This window comes from Ambystoma mexicanum, chromosome 2p, assembly GCF_040938575.1.
Source record: "Ambystoma mexicanum isolate Mex_15411 chromosome 2p, UKY_AmexF1_1, whole genome shotgun sequence".
Taxonomy (NCBI): domain Eukaryota; kingdom Metazoa; phylum Chordata; class Amphibia; order Caudata; family Ambystomatidae; genus Ambystoma; species Ambystoma mexicanum.
In genome coordinates this window covers 1206868071-1206891361 of record NC_090923.1, presented here as the reverse complement: position 1 = coordinate 1206891361, position 23291 = coordinate 1206868071, and the positions used below count along the sequence as shown (strand labels likewise).

Below are 23291 nucleotides of genomic sequence, written 5' to 3'. Positions count from 1 at the left end.
GTTTGCCATCTACAATGTATCTTGTTGCTTTGTGGCTAGACTAGACATTGCCTGGAATAATAAACAAGCACTGGCAAAGCTCACAGTTTGGACTTTTGTGCAAGTATGGGATAGGTACTGATATAATGGTATTACCTTGCGATAAGATGGCAACGGCTGAAAAATTGAGGGATTACTTAGGTATATGATGGCATTAACTGGCAAATGTCTTTCTAATACCTCAACCCAAAACTGTTGGCTTTGTGATTGCTTGTTTTTAAAAGGAGTTTAGTGCATGGAACAGATCTAGATCAAGTGGCTGAAGGCACACTTGGTTGAGGCTTTTTTATTACACCAGAAGCCATTTACAACTGTAATTAAGCCATTAACCCTCAGAAGATTGCATCAAATAACCTTGGAAGGCTAATGGTTGATGTTAATGCTTGATAAAGCTAACTCAAAGAGATCCCATGAGGAGCTGTTTTGGGATGGGCAGATAGCGGGCAGGATTGGCCATAGGAATTAGCATGTCCATTGGCAGTCAGTGGGCAGGTAAATAACAAAACACCCTCAAGCTGTGCGTCCCACCTCACTATTCATCTCCCTCCTAATTGTACTCCAGTTCAATAGTTTCGGCTTACAACCAAAATTAAAAAATGAATGAAGTAAAACTAAGGTAAAATTGAACCCCTCTGGTCAGTTGACCCTCTGGTCCTTGGCTGCTCTGGTGAACTTGACTGTGTTCCTTGGCCTTTGGTCCATCCCTCCGTTGGTCTTTGGCTCTCTGGTGATGTGGTGGCAAAAACAAGAAGCAAAATGGTTCAATTTTTTTGTCAGTCAAGCTAACAAGTACCTTAGCTACCTGAAAAGCACATAACCACTGCTCCACACAGCTCACAAAATATCTAAAGCGATCACTGTACAGAGCCATATCTTTTAAGATCTGATTCTGCACACATCAATGTTGTTACAAAGCAATCTTGGCCTGATCCCTTGCTACTGTATTAGCCCCCTACCCTATTTCTTGCAGATCCTGAAGCTCCTAGAAAGTGTGAAAATGGCAGATGGTGTGCAATGAAATACTCAATATCATAGCATAACAGGACATAGCAGAGTGTGGGGCAGTATTCTGGACGGCCCAAGCAACTTCAGTGGCTGGGAGCAACAGCAGAGAAAATGTAATGTTGGTTCAACCACAGTTATTTGGTGTGCCACGCTTTTTGGGGACAATGGTCCCTCCCAGGGCTCGTGTTAATGTCACATGCTGTGACCATGTGACTCACACAATAAAAGGGACGAGCCGTTTCCGGCTCGTCAGTCGATGCCAGCTGACTCCTGCCTGCTGTGTCTTCTTCCTGCAGCACGATGCTTGCCCTGCGAAGTAGGCAGATGGCCCTTCCCTGAATGGCTCTCAGATAGGACAGTGACCCTGCAGGGTAACGCTGTCCCTGATGTCCCCTGTGTGTCGCAGAGCACCTGCCGGGCAACGATGCACCTGTTTGCCGGTGCCCCTGCTAGCCAACTCTGGCGGCATTGGACGTGACAGCCTCGGTGTCCCCAGGCCATGGATATGCCTGTATGAGTACAGGCTGACAGGGTGCTCCCTGTCCTTGTGTGTCGACTGGGTTCCCCCAGCAAAGGTGTGCCTGGACCCTGTGCCCTGGGTCCAGGACACAAGTTAGTCCGATATACTAGATTCTCTGGTGCACTGGCTGGCTAGTGGGACTATGTATACCTGTAAAATTAAGTGATACAAGACTTGGGGAGAGCAAGTGCGGCAATAATGCAGTTCTATGTCACAGTATTGAAGCCACCAGGGTACACCAATGTATCCCTGCACTTATTAAAACTGTCCTATTATTGTAATGGTGTAAACGTAATCACTTATAAGCACTCCAATTTTAGCAGTTGAAGGCAGGGTGAGATTACATTATTTGCCCAGGATCACACACTTACGCTAAACAGCTAAGCAGGGATTTTAACCCACTCTGCAATTTAGGCACGGCCACCTTCTTCCACGCTTTACTTGGAACAAATATTTAAGTTTTGGGGATCAAGGCCTACAATTATACTGTCCTATAGAATTTACTTGCAAAATACACAAATTGGTTGAGCCAAAATAATATCAGAGTACCTTTATTTTCCACATCCTGAATGGAAAACTCTAAGATGCAAAAGGCAAAATATCTATTTACCCACTTTATTTTCAGCGTTTTAAGACACACAGTAAAAGAAGTTGTGTAATAAATTCACTTAGGTTTGGAGATTCATCACAAACATCCAGCTGTTATGTATGGTTTTAAGAACATTCAACAGAGGAGATCAAAGCAAACTTTATTTTTTAACATATCTAGCTACTATACATGCTAGTTATGAACAAATGTGTCAAAGGGTGCTTTATTGTGTTGCTCGCTTTAACTGCCACAGATTGCATACAAGATGACAGTTGGTCTTTTTGTTAGGGAATTCACCATCATGCATAAGAAAGGCTATGCAGATGACAAAAGAAACAAGTTGTCGATCCTATCAACTGTTAAGGCTCAGCACAAAGCCCCGCCCATCAGCTCACATTCGGAAGGGGCGGCTGGAGCACGATTAGATCAATGACGTTGTGCGCCTGCTGTGGTTGCTTGTGCACGTCCTGCTTTTCTGCCCTCGCGCGCCTGCGCACGTGAGGAGAGGCACCGCCCGGGCTGGACACGAAGCGCATGTGCACTCTGAGCTCGTATCACGTGCTCTTTGCTCGCATCACGTGATGCGCAGTGCTGTAGACGGGCACAGCAGCTCACTCAGCCAGCCGCCCGCTCGACCAGTGCTGAGTCTGAGCTGAGGGGCGCGTCCGCGAGGAGAGGAGGCGGTGCTCAAGCTGCAGCGCCAGTGCTTGAAGATCGTTTGATTTTGCGCGCTTCGCTCAAGTTTGCACCTTCTGGAGGTTGCCTATGGTAAGTATAGGAGGGAGGGGAAGCTGCTTGGCCCTCAGCGCCGGAGCAGGCTGGGCCCCGTGTGTTTAGTCTCCCCGCCCCGTTTTCCCTTTCACTGTCTCCTCTAACCTGGCCTTTAGAAACTCACCCGCTGAGGTCGACGCAACCCCTCCCGTTGCCCTTGGGGTCGCACCTCAATTTCTGGCTTTTCCGTCACGCTTTTCTCTTCTCCCACCATTACTTCCTCGTCGAGTGCCCCCAAACCCCCCATGGCCTACCCACGAAGCACTATAATCTATAAACACGTGCTATCATACGATCATAACATCGTAGCAACAGCGCAAATTGAAAAAGTACATCAAACAGCGTAACGTGTCATAAACACAACACGACATGCAAAACACCTGCACACAGTGACACACATTCACTAGATACAATGAAGTAACACATATGCTCTCAAATCAAACATCCTTCTAATGCTGCTGCCTTTTTTTCAAATTCCACAAGTACAGCTATTGTGCTTTCTTGCGAGTACCTAATAAGCGGAAACCCGGTTGGTTGCAGACGCTTGTGTCCGGCCGCTGCATTGGCTCTATTTATAGAGCCCAGTGGGAGGTCCCGGGCGCTGTCGTAAGTGCCCCTGTAATCGATGGCAGTAGTCTGGCAAAGAGGTGGGGGGTGCCGGCAGAGAGTCCTCCCAGTCTGCATCCTGTTCAGGGTATCTAAACCCGAGTAATATTGCTAACAAAAGTAATATGGAGAGAAATATATTGCTGTTATTATAAGACTAACTTGCAGCATGGGGCATCGCCGAGGCTCATGGCCCCTTTCAACTGAAACAGTTGAAAGGCCCTGATGGCGTGCCTGCCCTTGACAGATGAGCTTCTTGTTCCTTCCTTCCTAGCTCCATTGATTAGCTTTACTTTTTGTGCTCCAAGTCTGTTTCTCGTAATCTGTGGTCGGGCATACATCCATCAAATTAATGGGCCATTTAACGCGCCCCCTTCTGAATGCTGGGGATGGCGCTCTGCTCGCACTGTGCTGGCTGGGTCTGAGGCAGGCAGGCCTGGAAATCTGTAGGCAGTAAGACTGTGTAAAAAGCAGTAACCTACTGCCCACAACGGTAGGATTGGCAAGTATGTGAAGGTTACTTATGTAGGGCTGATGCTTACGTAGTCTAATTTAGGACATGTGGCCCATGTAATATGCGTGCCACCCACAATAGATGTGTTGCAGAGGTCTTTCTCCTCTCACTGGAAGAACTTTCAGGGGTCTTGCATTTTGCACGTGACACTGGGCAGTGGTAAATTAGGCCTGTGTTTTCATTTGAGGCTCCGTGATTTATATCCATCCCTGTGATGTGGAGGAGTGGCTTCAAAATAGCTAATTGTCTATAGGATTGTTAGCCTTGTGTTGCTGGTCTAGACTGCTTTCCCCACATTATTGCATGCGCTGCCAACTAAAAGCAATATCCGATGACATTGCAGTGTGGCTGTTGTGGAGGTTCTTAAGAAGGAGCTTAGATAATAACTTTATAATGCATAAGATTGTCACTAGCAATGCCTTTTTTGCTCAACATATAAAAGCGATGTTGAGTATATTGTGCGCACCATAGTAGCTACTACGCACATTACTGACGAGCTGCTCGTGCCTTTTTGTTATGGTTTCATTGGTAACAGTTTAAATTTCAACTGATAACTCAGTGGTGTATTGTATCCACTGTAGTGCCCCTATACATTCCTACTGGTTTAAGTTTCTAATACCTGTAGGATAGCTCGGGGAGTAAATGCACCTACGAACGTGACCTTGGTGTAGATTACATGTCATGGACTCAGTCCCAGGAAAATGGCACAGCACATTAAGGTACCTGTAGACGAGACCTTTGTTTAATCACAGGTCCCTTATGTGGTAAATTAGCATATTTGGTTGAGTGACTGCTGCAGAAATGCGTACAGTTTAATTAAAGATAAGGAGTTAAATGGCTTCCAGCTCCACTCCATTTCGCTAACACTTGGCTGTTGCGCGGGACATTTTGACGAATAAGCATGAGCTAGGGTGGTTGGAGAGTTACTCATGCAAGTTTATTAAAACCATTATACATTACATTATAGTTGGTTCTTATTATGAGGAACCTCTACACTTCGGTCAGGACCTGCAGACCCTACTCTTGCAGGAACCTCTTGTCAACATTTAAACGTTCCACTCCACCCCACTTCAGCTTCTCCGAACTCCCACATTACCACCACCTCTGGAACTCTCCAACTTTAAGTGTAATCCCTGTGTGTCCTCTAGGTGCAGCTATTCTTTGGTTCCCAGTTAGGTGGGCACTTTCATGTTATTAGTAATAATTATAGTGAAGTATAGCAGAGCCCTCAACAGTGGACAGTTGCCCTAGGGGTTGATGGACCGATTTTTGATAATCGTTCCCCCTCTTGCACTGCAACACATAGAATACAGCAGCAGAGCCCCCCACCCCCCAAAAAACGTGGTCCTCTGTCACTTAGTCACTGACATAGCAATAATCTCTGTGCCTCAACATAATCCTCTGCATGACTTTTACAATGTTTTAAACCCGTCAACTCTGCTAGTAATTGAATATTTATCTAATTACTATTTGCATGCAGTGTGAGGGTCTTTATTTGCATGTTTGCACAGACTACGGTCTTCCGACGGCCCATGCCATCCACTGCTCTGAAGCCATAGCAATGGGAGGAGGTGCTATACAAATACCAAATAACATAACATCAAATAACATTAGGGTGTTTTGTTAACGTGGACCTAGCTTTGGAAGCAACAGGACCCCCCCTTACAAGTCATTGGGGGGGGTTACGCAATGAGGCAAGCAGAGATGCAAGGTGAAGGGAGATGCATACATTTAATATCTTTTAATAAACAATTTTATTACTTCCAACATGGACAACGTACAATATTAACAAATATGCATGTCAGTTCACATAATCGTGCCCATGCTGTTTTTTACCCCACCCACCCAGGACTACCACACCCCTCCACCGTCTTCAATTCCTTTCTGCCCATTTCTGTAGATTGTGCCACCAGGCTCCCACTTGTGGTCTCCTGCTTGCCTTCCAACCCATTACTATCCTATGTTTGCCTAGTATGTATGCCAGGTCTTTAAGTTTTCTCACATGCTTAAGTTTGCGCGGTCTGGGGAACCCTCCCAATATGCATGCCATGGGGAGTTCACATCCAAGGTTATCTCTTTTCTCGCCATGAGGTGGGCCTCCTCCCTCCAGAATACCCTTATTTCGGGGCATGCCCAGAACATGTGTACCCTTCCAGCCTCCACTTCACCACATTTTGGACATGCCTGCACCCCAGCGTTTTTAAACTTTGCTATCATTTTAGGAGTCCGGTATGCTTTGTGGGTGACATACAACTAGATCTGTTGCAGTCTCCCGTTCCTTGATACTTTTTTACACGTTCCTTGATACTTTTTTATGGTATCCCTGTGCCCTGATCCAAAGCCCATCTCTTCTTCCCAGTCCAGTCTGGCTCACCTCTCTCCCCACCATGGACAGCAACCGTTGATATATTCGGGAGAGCTCAGGGCCCCCCTCGAGATGCATAGACATCCAGCCCAAGGGGCATTATAATACGTGTTCACATTCAACAAATCAAGGGCTTGAGTAGCATAACAACTATGGTATGCACAGCCAGGGCGTGTACATGCAATTTAATTCATTTGCATGCAAGGTCACTCTGGAGTAAAAGAGAAGAGGGGGGTGGTTGCGGTCACCTGGGCAAGGTTTTGTATTGAGGGTTACCTGGCGCACAGTCGGGATCATATGCTGCCTCAGCTAGGCTGTGCTAGGAATGTCTGGCAGCATAGATTGTTAGCACGTGCTGAAACTGACGGGGGGGGGGGGCTCGCAAGGAGCAAAGGTGATCTAGTGCAGGACGAAGGTACAGGAGGTTACTAGGGAAGGAGGGGTTTTTAGGAGACGGAATGGTTTTACCATCACAGCATTGTAAGGAGTTTAGTGCTATGCCGCATACTCCCCAGGCAAGCACGTATGGAAGCAGTTATGAAGCTTGCCCCACTTTTGCTGTTCCCTCTATGGGTGTCATTATAATAAGGGACCCAAACAAGTTAAGGGGTCACCCGAAGTAGGTGCCACAAACGGTCACGGTCAACGACTTTAGTTGCCTCTGGAAGAATAAGAGGGTGATTAATTCGTTATGTGCCTTCTGCGTATGTATTCTCTATTTGTCACTAATAAAATGTAGTTCTCTAAGGTATGTTTGTGGGGCAACAAAACTGTGTACTCCTAGCTTATCCAGCCAGCACGTTGGAAGCAAGGAAGGAGGATGGTAATAAGAGGTCATGACTAAATTAACACAGTTTCCTTTCTTCCTAGTTATACTTGGGTTTGGGTCATCAGCAGGATGGTAATAAGGGGTCATGACCAAGTTTTCATTTCTTCCCGGATTAGATTCGGATCATCAGCCCTTCGCTCATTGCAAGAGCAGCAGCAGGAGCAAGGAACTGGAGACAGCAAGGCGATGTGAGGTGATTAAAAAAAAGAGGCCACCAGGGGGCGCAGGCAAGTAGGCTGCCTGAAACCCGAGTTCCGTTCCCTGCAGTGGAAATAGGAGATATGGTGATTAGCAGCACCAGACACTTGCTGTGAGCAGTCTATTCGACTTTGGAACCCACAGAGAACCTGAGGAGCAAAGATAGTGGAGCGGTGCCCATGCAGGTGTTAAGAAGCTGAGGCTGTTTGTTCCTGTGCTGGGCCCTGCTGGCTGTTGATTGGGCTGTGGCAATTGCTAAACTGAGAGGGAAGTGCACCTGCGGAAAACACAGACAGAAGTCTTCTCCTGCTCTAATTGCTGAGCTGCCACCCTGCACCAGACTTCCAGTGGCTGAACTGTCGAGGTGTGGGCCCCTTCCTTACCCCGGGGGCTTGCTGGACTGAAGGAGGCGGGAAGAACGCGGCGCGCTGCCCTTCCCCGCAAGGAGACGGAGCGCGATTTTGAAGGACAGAGGAGCCCGAAGCGCATGCTGGCGAGTGAGGGATGAGCTGATCGAGGAGGACCCTGGTAGCGACGTCCATCCGGAACGTGAGTGAGATGAGCCCGGCACCTAACGGACCCCCGGGACTCCAGTTGGAGACAGGAGGAGGAGTTCATTGTTGGTGGAGAGCTGGGCCCACGAACTGCAGCGCAGAGATGCAGATGCAGGCATTGAACAAGGAGCACAGGGGGAGTCGGCTGCAGGACTCCCGGTCTCAGGCAGCAAGTAAGTGGAAGGTGTCTTGCCTCCGGCTCCTACGGCGCTCTGCTGCACAAGAAGGCATTCAGCCCCCAGGAGGGAATGTAAATGACCAAGTTCATTCCCTGTGGGTATATTTGATAGCAGGACCCGGTCAGTCGGGAAGTGCCTAGACAGGCACGAAGCCCCTGGCACCTAAGTGAGCGCAGGACTCGGGGAGGCTCCACTTGACAGACATTGGCTGAGGGGAGGCTGGGCCCAAACACAGAGAGGACACTATGGAAGGCCCTGATCCATGGATCATGGCACAGGCGCTGGGGACGCCAAGGGTCGGGTCTGGGCTGGACCACCCTTGAAGCCCAGGACTCATAGAACCTGAGGCACAGTAAAGGACAGGAAAGACTGAACTAAACCAAATGGGTGGGCAGCATTTGGCCCGTGGCGCCTGGTTGGAAACAGAGGACCCAGGCCACCGGGAGGGTCCCCCAGTAACAGAAGATAGCAGGTCAGGTGGCATAGGGTTTATTCACTCATAAGGTACGTGCAGATCGGAGGGTGGCCCGGGAGGGCGCTAGACCCTTGTCACCAAAGCCTACGCATGAAACAGGCGTCTCCTGAGGGACGCTGGTCAGGGGCTGAGGGGGGCTGGACCTGTGTATGTCGAGACGCCAACTGGGGTCGCAGACGCCCCACCACCATAATGAGACTTGGTTGTCCGGCGGTCTTGCCTGCGGTGGGTCGTCTTTGAGGTGCTGGAAGTGTGAACCTGGGGAGCAGGAAGGTGCAGGGGAGATTGAGTCAAATAAGACAGTGGAGCAGTAGTGGGATCAGTGGAAAGGCTGGGGGGGTAGGGGCTGGGCCTGCTGCATCCTTCCCGCCGCCCCAGGAAGCCAGGGGAGAAGACGCTTTCAGTATCAAGGTGAGGAGGCGATGGCGGAGCCTAGCGGAGAAGGGAGACCTACCTCAAACCCGCTCGGTTCCATTAAAAATGACATACAAACTATCCTGGAAGAAATCAGAGGGATGAGGACGGATATGGTGGCGGAACTGGCGGATCTCTGGGCCAAGGTGGTCACTCTTGAGGACAGAATGGACAGAGTGGAAGCCAGTGAAACCTCGACATGGCTCCTCGAAACTCAAAGGGAGACGCATTTCATGGAAATGGAGAGGCGTCAAGAGGAGTTGCGCCTCAAGGTGGGTGACATTGAAAATTGGCAGAGACAGAATAACCTGGTTTATTTTTTAGTATTTTTTTTTTTTTTTTTGGGTTACAGGAGGCTGAGGGTTAACACCCGCAGGCCTGAAACACAAGATACAGGAAATAATACGGATGATCCTGGGGCCTGGAGACGGAGAAACGGGCACCATTGATACGGTGCATCGCGCTGGATGAGGCGACCGAGCCCTCCACTCAGTCCTGGAGCGCATGCACTATTATGGCGACAAGATGAGGATCCTTGAAAAGGCAAGGCGCTTGAAGGAGGTGAATTCTGGGGACTTAAAGGTGGCTATCTTTCAGGACCTCTCGGCACGCACTCTGTTGAGATGGAAGAAGTGCGGGGCCCTCACCAGATGGCTTCAGGAGAAGGGGGTGAGGTACCGCAGGGGCTACCCCTTTGCTCTCGTGTTTGAATGGGAGGGGGAAAGTTACCATCTGGCGGAGTAGGAGATACAACGCGTCATGGAGGATTTGCAGGGCCATTGTGCGTGCCCCACAGTGAGCAGCAGTGGTCGTGAATGGATCCTAACTAGACCTCTCGGGGTCCAGATTTGGTGCGAGGAAAGGTGCAGGGCTAAAGGATCCTGGAAATTCCAGAAGCTAAACACTCCCTTCGCTCCCCCTCCAAGGGGGGATGCTACTTAAGGGGTGGGGGTTTTCTGCCTTGGCTCCCTTTGTTTTCTTTGTTTGGGGGAAGGTAGCTGGTATCCCCTACGGGGGAGGAGAGGTAGTACTAGGGGTGTAGGGGGGCCTGCTAAGAGGTGCCCATGGCTATTGATTACCTGGTTGGCGGGTTTTGTTAAGGTTAACAGAGTTAAGGAGAAGATCAGCTGGAGATTGAGATGCGAACAGGAGGTACGCAGTTATGGGAGGGAGGGACGCGGGTGTTGGGAAAGTTGGTTCACAGGTTAAACTGAAGTGGGGGAGGGCACGGGGAGGGCACCCCCCCGTGGCTTACGAAGAGCTAGCATGATGGGGAAAGCTGCTAGACATGATGTCCATGGCAGGGGTTCCACCCCTGGTGGTTCGGTGGACGTGCCCAACAGTGAGGGTGCGTGATCAAATGCCTCGGAATGGGAGGGGAGGGGAGCAGAGGGGTAGGAAGGTATGCGAGGGTGGAGTGGGAGGGTTGCAAGGAAGGAACCTATAAGCAACAAGGTTTATACACAACGGGGGACAAGTACTGTATAGGAGTCAGGAGGGGTCACGAGCAAAGGGCAAAGAAAGGTTACGGTTGAGGTGACAGTGGGCAGGCTGAACGTGAAGGGATTGAACTTCCCAAATAAGAGATCCCTTACTAGCAACAGAAACTGGCGATCCTCTTCCTGCAGGAGACTCGCTACAGGCAGGGGGCAGAATTAGCAGTGAAGGGAGGAGGGATTGGTAAGAACATTTGGGCTTCTCATAGGAACTCCAAGAAGGAAGAGGTGGGGATCCTACTGGGTAAATCCTTCCCACTGATGGGAATTCAGGGAAAGAGCGGTTTTGGGGGGCGATTCTTGGGTATAAAGGGAACCTATGAAGCAAGGCGGATCAGATTGGCCACCCTGTACGCACCAAATGTGGGGCAGTTGGGGTTCTTCCGCCAGGTATTCAGGATGTTGGACGGATGGGTGGAGGGAGCGATATCGCTGGGGAGGGAGGGGGAATTTAACCTGGTGCAGGACCCAACCTTGGATTGGTGGTCAGCGAGGGGGACGGGTACTAAAGTTGCTACCAAGGACAACCTGACTTTCTGAGACCTCCTGCAGGATCATTTTTGGGTGAACGTCTGGCGGAGCCATATACCGGGTCCGGGGGGGATACGTTCTTCTCTCCCCCACATTAGACATACATGAGGATTGACCTACTCTTGACCTCGAGAGAAAAGGTAGATGTGGTCGGGCGCCCAGGGTAGAGGCGATCACATGGTCGGACCACAAGCTAGTAGTGGCCACTTGGCTGCTCATTGAGCCCTGTAGTTGTTCCCGATGGCGGTGTAGTGGCACCCTGCTGAGGGATTGGGTGTTTAGGGAATTCGTGGGGAAGGAGATTCGGGCATACTTCGAAAACCAACAACAATGGGGAGACTATGATGGCAACAGTATGGGGGGGCAGCCAAGTCCACATTTAGGGGCTTTTTATCAGAGGCGGTCACGCAAAAAGAGTGAAAGAGGCCCATCGAAAATAGAATACGAAAATAATTGAGAGTGCTACATTCACAGTTGGCCCAAAGGGACGCAGACAAGGGTGGGCTCTTGGCAGTGATGAGACAAGAGACAGGAACTTCATACGGCTCTGATCGCGGAGGTGGTAAAGACGATGAGATGCACACGGCAGAGATAATATGAGAAGGGGGGGAAACGGTGGTGACTCTCCTGGCGAGTAGGGTCAGGGGGTGTAGGGTGGAAAGGAGAATAGAGGGGGTAAGGGATGCTGGTGGAAGTATTGTGAAGGGGGGGTAAGGGATGCTGGTGGAAGTATCGTGAAGGGGGAAGATTGCAACCTGTTTTGCTAATTATTATGGGGAACTGTACTCAAAACTCGGCGGAGCCAGAAGTAGGGGCAGCCTGGAAATACCTGGCTGAGGGCAGTTTTCCCAAGCTGAGAGGTTTTGGGGGCCATCTGGAGATTGAAAACCGGGAAGGCCCCGGGGGATGACTGCAGATTTTTATAAACAATATGTAGCCACATTGGCGACAACCCTGGCCAGGCTGTTCAACTCAATAGTTGGGGGTAGTACAATACTGCTGAAGTTTCTTCAGGCTCTCGTAGCAGTGATCCCAAAGCTGGGTAAAGATCAAGCCAACTGTACCTCGTATAGACCTATTTCCCTCCTCAATGTGGATGCCAAGATTTTCGCTAGAGTCCTGGCGTAGCGTTTGGAGTTTTGCGTCCCCCGTTTGGTCCACCCTGATCAAGCGGGCTTCGTACTTTACAGACAAGGATCTGACAGTATGCGAAAGACGCTCCATGTCCTCAGCACTCCGGCGACAAAGGAGGGGGGGGGGGCACTTCTGTTGGCCCTTGACGCTGAGAAGGCATTCAATCGGGTGAGTTGGTCATTTATGTGCGAGGTCTTTGTGACCCTTGGAATGGGGCTGGGGTGGATCGGGTGGATGACCGCCATGTACTCCAACCCAACGGCCAGGGTGGTGGTCAATGACATGGAATCACAGATATTTCCACTATGGAGGGGTACGTGCCAGGGGTGTCCACTGTCCCTACGGATCTATGCGTTGGTCATGGAGCCTTGGGCGGCGACGGTTAGAGATAATGCAGAGATCGGAGGCATAATGATAGGGGTGGGTCCACTGTAAGATTAGTCTCTTGCGGACGATGCCCTGCTCTACATTACCAGACCATCCCAATCGGTACCCCCCCTTTCTGAGCAGTTTGGAGGAATATGGGAGGCTGTCGGGGTTCAGGGACAATCGGGGAAAGTCTGTGGCGTGTCGGACAGGGAGAGGGAATACATTGGAGGGTTACTGTTTAAGTCTGCGGGGGACACCTTTCGCTACCTGGGGTCCAAATCACACAGCGTGTTGAGGATCTCTTCCCTAGAAACTTCCTTCCACTGTGGGCAACCATAAAACGAGACACAGATGATTGAGCTTGGGATTGTCATGGATGGCATGATTGAACTGCATAAAGATGTTGGTGCTCCCTAAATTCCTGTCCTATTCCAAATGGTGCCTGTAGTGATCCCGGTGTCGTCCTTCGCCGGGTCTAGGCACAGGATAGCCTATAGGACGCAGTCTTCCAAGGGAGCTGGGGGGAGAAGGAGTTTTCCTGACCTGGTGACGTACTACAGGCCGACCCAACTGTGGGCGAGAGTGGATTCGATCCACTCTCTGGTAAGCAGTGGGTGGTGATGGACAACACGGTATTGGCCCTGTTCACTCTGGACGAATGGCTGTGGGTCCCTAGAACCCATATACCGAGGAAGGTGCTGTCACCCGGTTCTGGAGGTCTGATGGTCCATATGGAGGGAGGGTGGAGATAACAGATGGCTTACTTCAAGATTAAGGGTAGTACAGGGCCTGAAGCAGATGATGGCGCCTAGGTAGTGCCTAACAGCAAGGGTAAGTGGGCGGGACAGCAGGGGCAAATTGGCACAACAGTGTTAAATTTTGTAGAAATGTATTTGTATTTAATTGGAAGAACAGTGTCAGTTTTGCTCTGCTATGGCCAGGTTCACAATATAGCAGTTTAAAAACAAGTTTTTTATTGATTTTTGATACAGTAAACTAAACTCCCACCCCAGGGCCCGACACCCACCCCCATCCCAACCAAAAAATTCCTGGCGATGCATACAGTGAGCCCTCCATTGAGGGTGTGTGTACATGGGTACAGGCGGTAACGAGCAATTGTACAATAGACCAAGTAACCGTCGTAGGTGGGAGAACCAGCACACCAAAATAATTGTATTTCAGCCGCAGCCATTTGTTAGTGTCCCGTTAGGTCTACCCGTTCATGTCTGTATCGGTGTCCTCTATATTCCCAGACATGTGGTATCTAAGCGGGGCCCAGTAGTCTAGGGGTCTGCCACTGGTCGGTAGTAGGTTTGCATATGCTGCTACCCACCCCCTCACACATATTCAGTGCCTTACGCTTACCCCAAGCTCTAGCGATTAGTGACCTGGCCACCACTGATGCCAAGCCTAGAAGCCTCCTCTCGGGTTTAGGGGCGTCTATCAGGGCCAGTAGCCATAATTCAGCCGAGTACTTCCAGGGCGTGGGGTGCATTTCCATTACTGCCATTTCCACCACCTCCCAAAACCGCTTTATGTAGGGGCAGGCCCAAACCACATGCAATTAGTCAGCACCTTCCATATTGCATCTATTACATGAGGAGGATCTGTCTGAGTCTGCAAGTTCCTTGCCCAATGCTTCCTCCCATTGGATTCTAGTTGTGTATACAGGGGGATTTTAGGAATGTAATGATTTTATATATAGAGGAGACCAGCTTCCCATCTTGTGTAGGTTGAGAAACATATTGAAGCAGTGGTGAGGGTGTTCGTGGGTAATCGGGCCATTTAGATTGGAATAGTGCTTGTAATCGAAGTATCACAGCATTGTGATTGAGTTTGTTTCCCCTCACCCTCAGCGCATCTCAGGTGATGAATTGTCCATCTACTATGAGGTCTCCAAGTGTGTAAACCCCAGGCTGAAAATGTTGACAGAAGATCTTCTCATGGGTGATAAGGACTCCCTCACTGCATATATTGGGAGTTTGGGAGAGGGGCAGACCGCCGCATCCACCACTTGTTTCAGATGTTCCCATGCTCTGCAGGAGATTTCCACTGGTTGGATCTCTGATCCGTCAGGTGAAAACCCTCCCACACCATGCCCCTCGGGTCATCCAGTGACCCCCATCCATCGCCATTTCTATTGTGTGGTAGTGCGGGGGATGGGGACCACCACCAAACCGAGTGTTGGATCTGGGCGGCTAGGAAGTAGTGATGCATGTCCGGGTACTCCAGGCCTCCCTCTACACATGGTAGGGTCAAGGTGTTATGAGATTCTGGCCTGTCTGTCTGCCCATACCAACCATGAATCAACGACCACAGTCTGGACCAGAATCCAGCTGTCGGTCAGGTGGCTGTGTTGAAAATGTACAGTAATTTAGGGAGAAGCACCATCTTTGCCAGCAAGATCCTGGCTGCATGAGACAGCGGGAGTAAGATCCATCCCTCAACTCTGTGCTCCAGATATTCGAGAGCTTTCAGGTAGTTCTCGGTGTAGAGTTCTACAGGGGACACAGCCATTTGAATTCCAAAATAGTGTATCTCTTGTGTGCACCAATTGAAGTCTGCTGCTATATCACTTTTGCGTACTCCCGGTGTCATTGGTAGCAATTCGGATTTCGACCAATTTATTCTGAGCCCCGAGAGGTCACCAAGTGTGTGATTGCTTGCACCAGGGGTTGCAGTTTATCGCCCATATGTTTAATATAGAGCAACGTATCGTCTGTGTACAGGGAGGCAATGGAGACATGCAAGTGTATCCTAACATCACTATGAGCATGGTATTTCCTGAGGAAGCAGGCGACCGGTTCCATAGCAAAAGCAAATAGAATGGGGGAGAAGGGGACACCATTATCATGTACCATGTTTTGGGTAAATACAATCTGACTGACAGTTGGTATATATTGCTGCTCTCGGGGCTGTATACAGCATTCCGGTCAATTGCAAATATACAAGTCCCAACCCAGATCGGCGAAGTACCTCGAATAGGAAGGTCCATTCAACTCCGTTTCGGCATCTAGTACGGCTATGGGAATTTCTGTATTTACATTGTGCATTAGCATGAATAGTCGTCTGAGAGTGTTTTGGGTAAATTTGCCTGGGATGAAGCAAGCCTGATTAGGAAGGACCAGTGCTGGCATATGTGGTAGTAGTCGGTTCAGCTAGGATTTTCGCTAGGATCTTAGTATCCGTGTTCATTAGCGACGGGGTGGTAAGAGGAGCATTTACGGGGGTCTTTTCCCTGGTCTCTGTAACACCGTAGCCAGAGCAGTTCTGGTAGACTCTGGCAGGACCCCAGTCGAGAATGAGGGTTCATACATACTGCCAAGGTGTGAAACTATGAGGTCGCTATAGTCTTTATACAATTCCGCAGTAATGCTGACCAAGCCTGGTGCCTTGCCCCCGGAGAGGGAACGGATTGCCGCTCAGATCTCATCCAAGGGCGGCACGTTCAGACTGTCGCCAATGTCTGCGTCCTGCCAGCCCATGGCCACCTGGTCTAAGTATTGTGAAATGGTATCGCGTCCTGTTTGGGATTTTGAAGTGTAACTTCTCGTAATATTCCTGAAATACCTAATTTATTGCCCTATAGTCTTGAGTCGTGGTTCCAGAGGAGTCTTCGATCTCTGTGATGTCCTCTAGCTGCTGTTCTCGCCTGATGGCCCATGCCAATGTGCAGCTTGGGCGGTCCACCGCTCCGTAAGGAGCCACTGCAATCGGATCTCCAAGAAACCTCTCCTCCCTCACCATAAATGTATGCATTGCTGCTCTTTTCCTTAAGTTAGTTTTTAAGCATGGCTGAGTTATCACACACTTGCTGTCACTGTAGGTCCTTTATTTTGTGTTAGAGGGTAGACAGTGAGGTGTGCAGTGCCCCCCGAACGCCCCCTCCTGTGACATACAGCAACCCCTTATGCATGCCTTAAAGATCTTCCATATCACCGCGTTATCTGGGTCAGACCCTACTTTGGCTTGGAAAAATGTTTGTCTTGGGCTATCTCTTCTCGGAACAGGGCGTCTTGCAGTGCGTGAAAACTACCAGCGTAGTTGCCTAGGAGTGCCAGGGGAGGGGTTGTTAGCGAGACCCATACGGGGCAGTGATCAAGAGTGTCTGAGGAAGCATCCTGGTCCCACTGGCCTTATGAGACAGTACAGATGTTACCATCGCATAGTCTATTCTAGCTGAGCTGGTTTGCACCCCAGAGTGAAAGGTATATTCCCGTTTATTTGGATACACATTGAACACCAAACATTGTGGAATCCATGATAGCCGCCTATATCTAGCCAGGTCTGTGCTGTCTTGGGAAGGGTTGTTTAAAGTGATGATCTGTCCATGTCTATGCGCTGTTGAAATACCCCACCCATATTGTTTCGAAATGGGGGAATCTATGCAGGGAGGAGGAATTCAGGGCAGTCCATACTGGGAGTGCATACATTTATAATAGGTACTCTAACTCTCTGGGTCTCCCCAGCTAACCGCATTATCCCGCTCCCACAGAACCCCTTGAAACAACCAAAACAAAATAATATCCGCAGTGGCTGCAGTAACGGGGCCGTTGGCGACAGGTAGGCTCCAGTGGGTCTGACTCATTTCTTGAAGGTAAGTAGTCTCCCATCAGTTACTAGGGTTGACCCGTATCGTCATGGGTCAAGCCCCCCCACCCCCGACATGTTAGAAAGTGCATTGTAGGTTATGGATTGTGGGGTGGAGACTGGCACGGGTGGGGCAGTTCCTGTGCAATCTTTCTGCAGCTTCAGGTGTTGTAAAAAAGGTTATTTTCAACTTGTGTGTCACCTGGAGCTTGGCCAGAAACATTGCATAGCAGATGTCTTTCCATCTGAGAATATTCTTGGCCGATTGAAAGGTTCTCCTTTGTTCCTGTACCCGAGGGCTGAAATCAGTAAACAGACGTATCGTCGCAGTCCTCTACCAGAGCTCCCCCTTTTCTCTAGCTACTTTAAGTTGAACGTCCCTGTTGCAGTATTTGAACATTCGGGTGACTATAGACCGTTCGGGTGCCCCGGGTGGGGGGACCTGGCCGCCAGGGATTGGTGCGCTCTTTGCACAAGGAAGTCTTGGAGACAGGGGATTGATAGTTCTTCCATTAGTAGTGTTTCGATGAATTGTTCCATGTTTCCAATGGGGGTGGACTCGGCGCGCCAAGAATACGCATGTTATTGCGCAGGGGACGTACCTGTAAATCGTCATTTTTGGCTGCATTGACTTTTGTTGTAAGAGGGAACCTTCCCGCTGCAAGACCAACACTTTATCCTCCCCCCTTGCTAATTCTGGTCTTCGCTTCAGTCATAATTGATCAATCTGGACTGTTGATATGTCCGCTTTGCTAATTAAAGCGCCAATCTTCGTGTCCAGGGAGTTGGTGCTCGTTTTAAGGGCCAACAGGGTGTGATTGAGGACTGCAACATTCTACCTGCGACGGTCTGGGGTTCACTGGTTGGGCCGGTGTCGCTGCGTCCATTCTGGCGAATTGGTCTAGTTCGGCTTGCTTCTTGGGGTTCACCATGACGCACCACCTCGTAGGTCAATGCCCTCCTTGTGTCCTGTAGGGTATTACTGTGGAGGGGGCACAGAGGGGTACTCCCACCATATATTTAGTAGGTCTGTTGAGCCAGCACCCAGCTATAGAGCAGTGTCAACTAGGGGTTCACTGCAGTTGTTTGTGCAAGTTCCTGGGGTCTCGGGGCCAGCCATCCCGGCCTTCCTTCTTGGGTTGGGTGTCCACCGCAAGGGCGTCGCAGTGGTCTGTGGTGTCTATTGGCTCAATCCGTGGGGGTATGCACGTTGTTGGGCTGAGGTGTTAGCATGCACCAGACTGTTTGTATGCAGACAGGGGTCTACACAGGGTCGAAGAGCCCCCCCCCCCGTCCTCCCTGAGTCCTGCTGTTCTGTTTATAATTGCGAGGCTTATGGGAGGTGGGTGTGCCTCTGCACTGTCGTCTGGGTTGGTGCTGGGGAATGTACCCTCTAGCCCTTGCTTTACACCCCATCGATCACACCGCCTCTGAGGACCTGACCTGAGCCTGCCAGTAGATTGCTGGCTGGGGGGGGTCGGGGGGGGCACGAGCCCAGAACAGGCAGCACTATGCACACAGGTGTTCACCGTCCTGGCTGCGCCCCACCCCCACAAATCTTGACTGTCCTGACCGGGATACTGGGGGACGGGGAGTCCTCACCTTACTCTTCCCCGAGGTGCAGGCCAGAGTACGCAGATGCTGAGTTTGCACTAGTCCACGCCGGGCGGGTTGCCCACAAGGTCACGATGGGCAGAGGTATTATTCCGGGCTGGAGGACCTGATTGCAATCAGCAGGGTTACCATGTGGCAGAAGGTGTCTAGTGTGTAGTGGAAGACTCAGTCCGAGGGATCATGGTCCTCCAAGGCTCAATGCACAACCGTGCCATTCACTGTGTCCACCTCGGGCCGGGATCCTCAGCACTTCGATAGCCCGCAACGTGGGCAGGGAGGTTGCAGTAGCCCCAGTCCGGGGTTGATACCTCCTCACGGGTGGCACAGGATATTCATAGTCTCTGCGGTCCTCCCAGGGGCTGCAGCTTATCAGCCTGGCAATCTCGGCGAGTCTGGTGTCTCCTCGACTCGGAGGCCTCGTCCCGGTTCGGCCTCAGATGGTCGCCACAGCCTCGCAGGGGCTGTTTTTTGGGGAGCTTTATTGTTCCGGGATTGAGGGACAGTAGTGAGGGCGATATTGAGGTTTTGGATGCAGGGAGATGAGAATATGAACAAGGATGTATGAGCCCGTGCTGGGCCGCAGCCATCTTGCCGCCCTGCAACAGCGTCCCCAGTAGTATAGCAGTTCTCAGTCCTTGGACACAGGAGTCTGATGCTCCAGCAGGGGACGATGGGGGCAGGGGGGTAGGGAGTTTATCGTGGTACTTGGCGCCCTTCTTTATTGAAGGTGGCACCTCTTCGGTGGTTGAAAGCATATATGGGGGCCGTATATTTACGGAACATCAGTACAATTGTTGGGTAGAGTTTGGTGCATTAGCGGCGAGTAGCATGCATGGAGATGTATTTTCCAGTATGACCAAGTTTTGGGTTCAAGGAGGATGCAAGTGAGGTTTTAGTGTAAAATCGGCCTCGGTGGCCTCGAAGAGCCTCCCAGTTAATGCTTTAGCCATGCCCGTCAAGCGAGTGTCTTTTATCTTGTACGGTGTTTCGGTACTTGCATTGCGGATGCTGGGTCTATCTTGTTTGATTGGGGTTTAGTGTTGGTGGTTTTGTGCCCTAGAGAAAGGGCCGTGTTTTACAGAACATTGGTATGAATAGAAACAGCATTTATATGGTCACTGCTTCATTGCAGTCCCAGAGTTAATTATTGTATCTAGCTAGGAGTGTTATTACTCTTCATGTAAGCCACTTGGGAGGTTGTTGCAGCTACTCGCTGTGCATCCAAAGGCTTCTCGGGATTAGTAAGGGAGGCAAATCATACAGAGTACTAAATTGAACTTACTTGGGTGAAAGGAAGAAGGCTGGCAGCGTCGCACGGTTTGACCAGGGTTTTAATAGGCCCGGCTGGATCCCTTTCCCTCAGGATGTTTTCAGATTGGGTAGTTAGGTGATCTGGTCGGAATTTAGGGGGGAGGGGTGGTGGTACCCAACATTTAACACTGCAAAATATGTATGCATTAAAGAATTAAGCATGCTTTATTAGAAGAACAGGGATGTTTTACTAGGGGATGATGACTTGAGAGGGCAACTTTGGAGAATAAATAATACATTGGCAAACTTATTAAATGGGGTAAAGGAAGAAATAATTGGTTATGGAGAAGGATGGGGCATTACAAGGGCAGGGGGTGGGTGGCTAGGAGGTGGGGAAACATTGGGGTATCACAATGGACTGCAGTGGGGTGTGCAAATACTAACATTGCCAGGGTATTGGTCAGCGACGTCAAGGAAAAGGGGCAGGTCGGGCGTATTGCTTAATAAAATATTGAAGGAACTGTTCACTACGGCTATTTCTAGTATCCAAGATGGGCACAAGAAAAACAGGCATGGCATTTGGATCTGAAATCGTATAATGTAGCGCAGCGGCAGATGGTGGATACAGGGGGTGGGGGCAGACAGCGCAAAAAGGTGAACTAGTTGGGAGCAGCCTCTGAGCGAAATAATAGTGGTACGTTTACCAGGGTTAATGCAGGATGAGGTTGGCTTGCAGAGGCAGTAATACCCAAGTGGGCAGGTGCAATAGATGGAGCAGCACCACGTCTCATACATTGCGGGTGTCACTGGAGCCAGGGTTGTTCGGGTCAGGTCAGCGGAATGGGTGTAAGATTAAATTATTGAGCCCATGGCAACCATAGCTGAGAGGCCTATCGACCAAAGTCATTTTACGATTTTTGTCAGGATTAGGGTTATGTGCAACAGGCCAGGTTACAAGAGCTCCCGGTTGCAGGCAAGAGAAGGGAGTGTAAATTATGAGCCAAGGAGCACACATCGATCTTCCACACAAACGTCCACCCTGTTGACAAAAAAAGAAAAGGGGGACTTTCCTTTTCATGTCACACCAGCAGTTATCATAGCTGTAAACAGGGCTTTAAAAGGGGAATGGTTTGTTATTGCTATTAGTAGTGGTGGAACACTGTCACAGATGGGCAGTTGTTTCCGGGGCATTGAGCTGCTAGGGTCCAAATTAATACCCAGGCAATCATGGCGGGGGTGTACTCCACATAAGGATAGAGTAAGGGGAAGGAAGCGGGAGGGAGTGAACCTGAAATGAGAACCATTTTGTAATGAATGGGCATGGATCAAACACCCTCTAATCACATTGAAAATGCCTGGTTACTTTGGGGGTGATAGGATTTGGGGTGGGGGCCAGAGAAGGGGTTCCTCTCATAGTCCATCACGCCACCATCTGCAGGCCCTCCTGGTAATGAGCTAAGTTTGTAAGCCGTATTGGAATAAGGACAGAACGTAGACCATCATGCCACCGTCTGCTAGCCGAGGGCCCTCCGGTTTGGGAGACAAATTGCATTAACAATGGAATTTGAGACGCCTTTACGCTGGGTGAAGGCTGGGGGTTTCACTCCCCACCCCTCCATTGTTCATCACACTACCGGCCATAGACAGGGGGGCCTTTTTGCTTGCATCAGTGCTTATTCTGAATGTCTGTTGTGTGAGCAGGATGATAGGTGGCTTTGACAAGGTGATTTTTTTTTTTGGGGGGGGGGGCACGCTCTGCTGGTGGTAACTACCATCGAGTCATTGCGCAGTCACAGGTCGATTCCTATAGAAAGCACTGGCAGGTACCACAAGGATCAACAAACGAATGAGCATGGTCAGGTCGATCTCTGCTGAAAAGTAACCACTGCTACACCCTGAGTGGGTAACCCCTTGTGTGGGTGGTCACAGAATTCTCATGAAACTGTTCTTCTGCACAAAAGGGTTTTATTTTGAAGTGCAGTGGTGTAGTAATACACTGGTATTTTCAAAAACATAGGACATTCACAAGTGTAGTACCTAAGTACGAATGATCAAGTAGTCAATATTTGAGACATCTACTTGTACAGTTTGTTCATTCTCTATAGGTTCCTTGGGAAGGAAGCTTAGAGAATTCAGTGGAATCAGACAGGTACGGGGTCCATAGAGTGTGGGCACAATCAAGAGTTGAACAACAACTTATAATGCATGTCAACACGACAGTGTTTCGGCCATTTTGCGTGGAACTAGGTGAGCTCTAATGGTGTAGGCCTTCATCAGGACGGGAGTGTCTTTACGAGTGGAGGTTCCTATGTGGTCTGTAGGAGTGAAACAGACAAAGAACGTGTCAGGATGGAGGTGGTCAGCAAAAGATCTAGCAGAGAGAAGTTATGAATACTATGTACGACGGATGCCGGTGCTTACTGAATCCGAGGAGCTTAGGGGCTCAGATTAAGAGGTGGAAGGATCCACTTCTTTAGGATGCAGCTGTCCTCTTGTCAACGGGCGCGGTCACGCCTGTCAGGGGATAAGGAGGTAGGATTACTAAATGGCGCCCCAAGGGTGCGGTTCCTCTCTAGCCTATAGTTAGTGTGTGACTAGGGAGGTGGTAGTGTAGGTCTTAGCAGATTTGGTGAGAGTAGACCTAGTGGTGGTCCCACTAAATGTGGAGTGCGCTAAAATGGGATAAAAAGGGCTTCTGTGGAATCGCAAATGCCATTTATCAAGTGCACAGAGAAATGACTGCAAATCTGTATTTAATACAATGTGATTAAAAAGAGTGCTCCTTCTCAATGGTCCTGGGGGAAGGGTGGACCGTGATCTATGTGGGCTGTGCAAGTTCTGGATTACGGTGCCACAACATGTGTCGTGCAGCCTATGGTGTAGGTGGCACGAAGGGCTATGGGCGTTTAAATGTGCTGTGTCATACTATTTAGAGATTCCTTACAGTGAGGGTAGGCCTACCAGTTCTGTGCATAAAGCCGCATGCAGTAGAGCTTACCTAAGGCCAGTGCATTCAGCTGCCAAGATCGTTGAAGCAGCAGTGTGTCGTCTCGGATATCGAGGATGCAAGTGTGTAGAATGCATGCTAGGGCCATGTTAAAGAACAAGGGCCCTGCGGTGGTGTGACTACCTAGATGCCTGTTTGGAGTTGATGCAGGCAGTCAGTTGGGCCAAAATGCAAGTCATGCAAGGTGTGGCGCAGGATGATGTCCGCCCCTGTCAATCCCTTTGGGTGTCTGGGGCTAGGG

The 23291-nt window shown here is 50.0% G+C and overlaps 1 protein-coding gene across 2 annotated transcripts in view; it reads left to right on the top strand.

Annotated features, from left to right (window-relative positions):
- Window positions 1–2576: 2576 nt before the first annotated feature.
- Window positions 2577–23291, top strand: part of EMD (emerin) — a 427558-nt gene continuing 406843 nt past the window's right edge. The window contains exon 1 of one of the 2 annotated variants that reach the window (XM_069645445.1): window positions 2577–2921. The gene's annotated coding sequence lies outside the window, so the exon portion shown is untranslated. The remainder of the gene's footprint in view (window positions 2922–23291) is intronic. The other variant, XM_069645446.1, reaches the window with a different exon arrangement.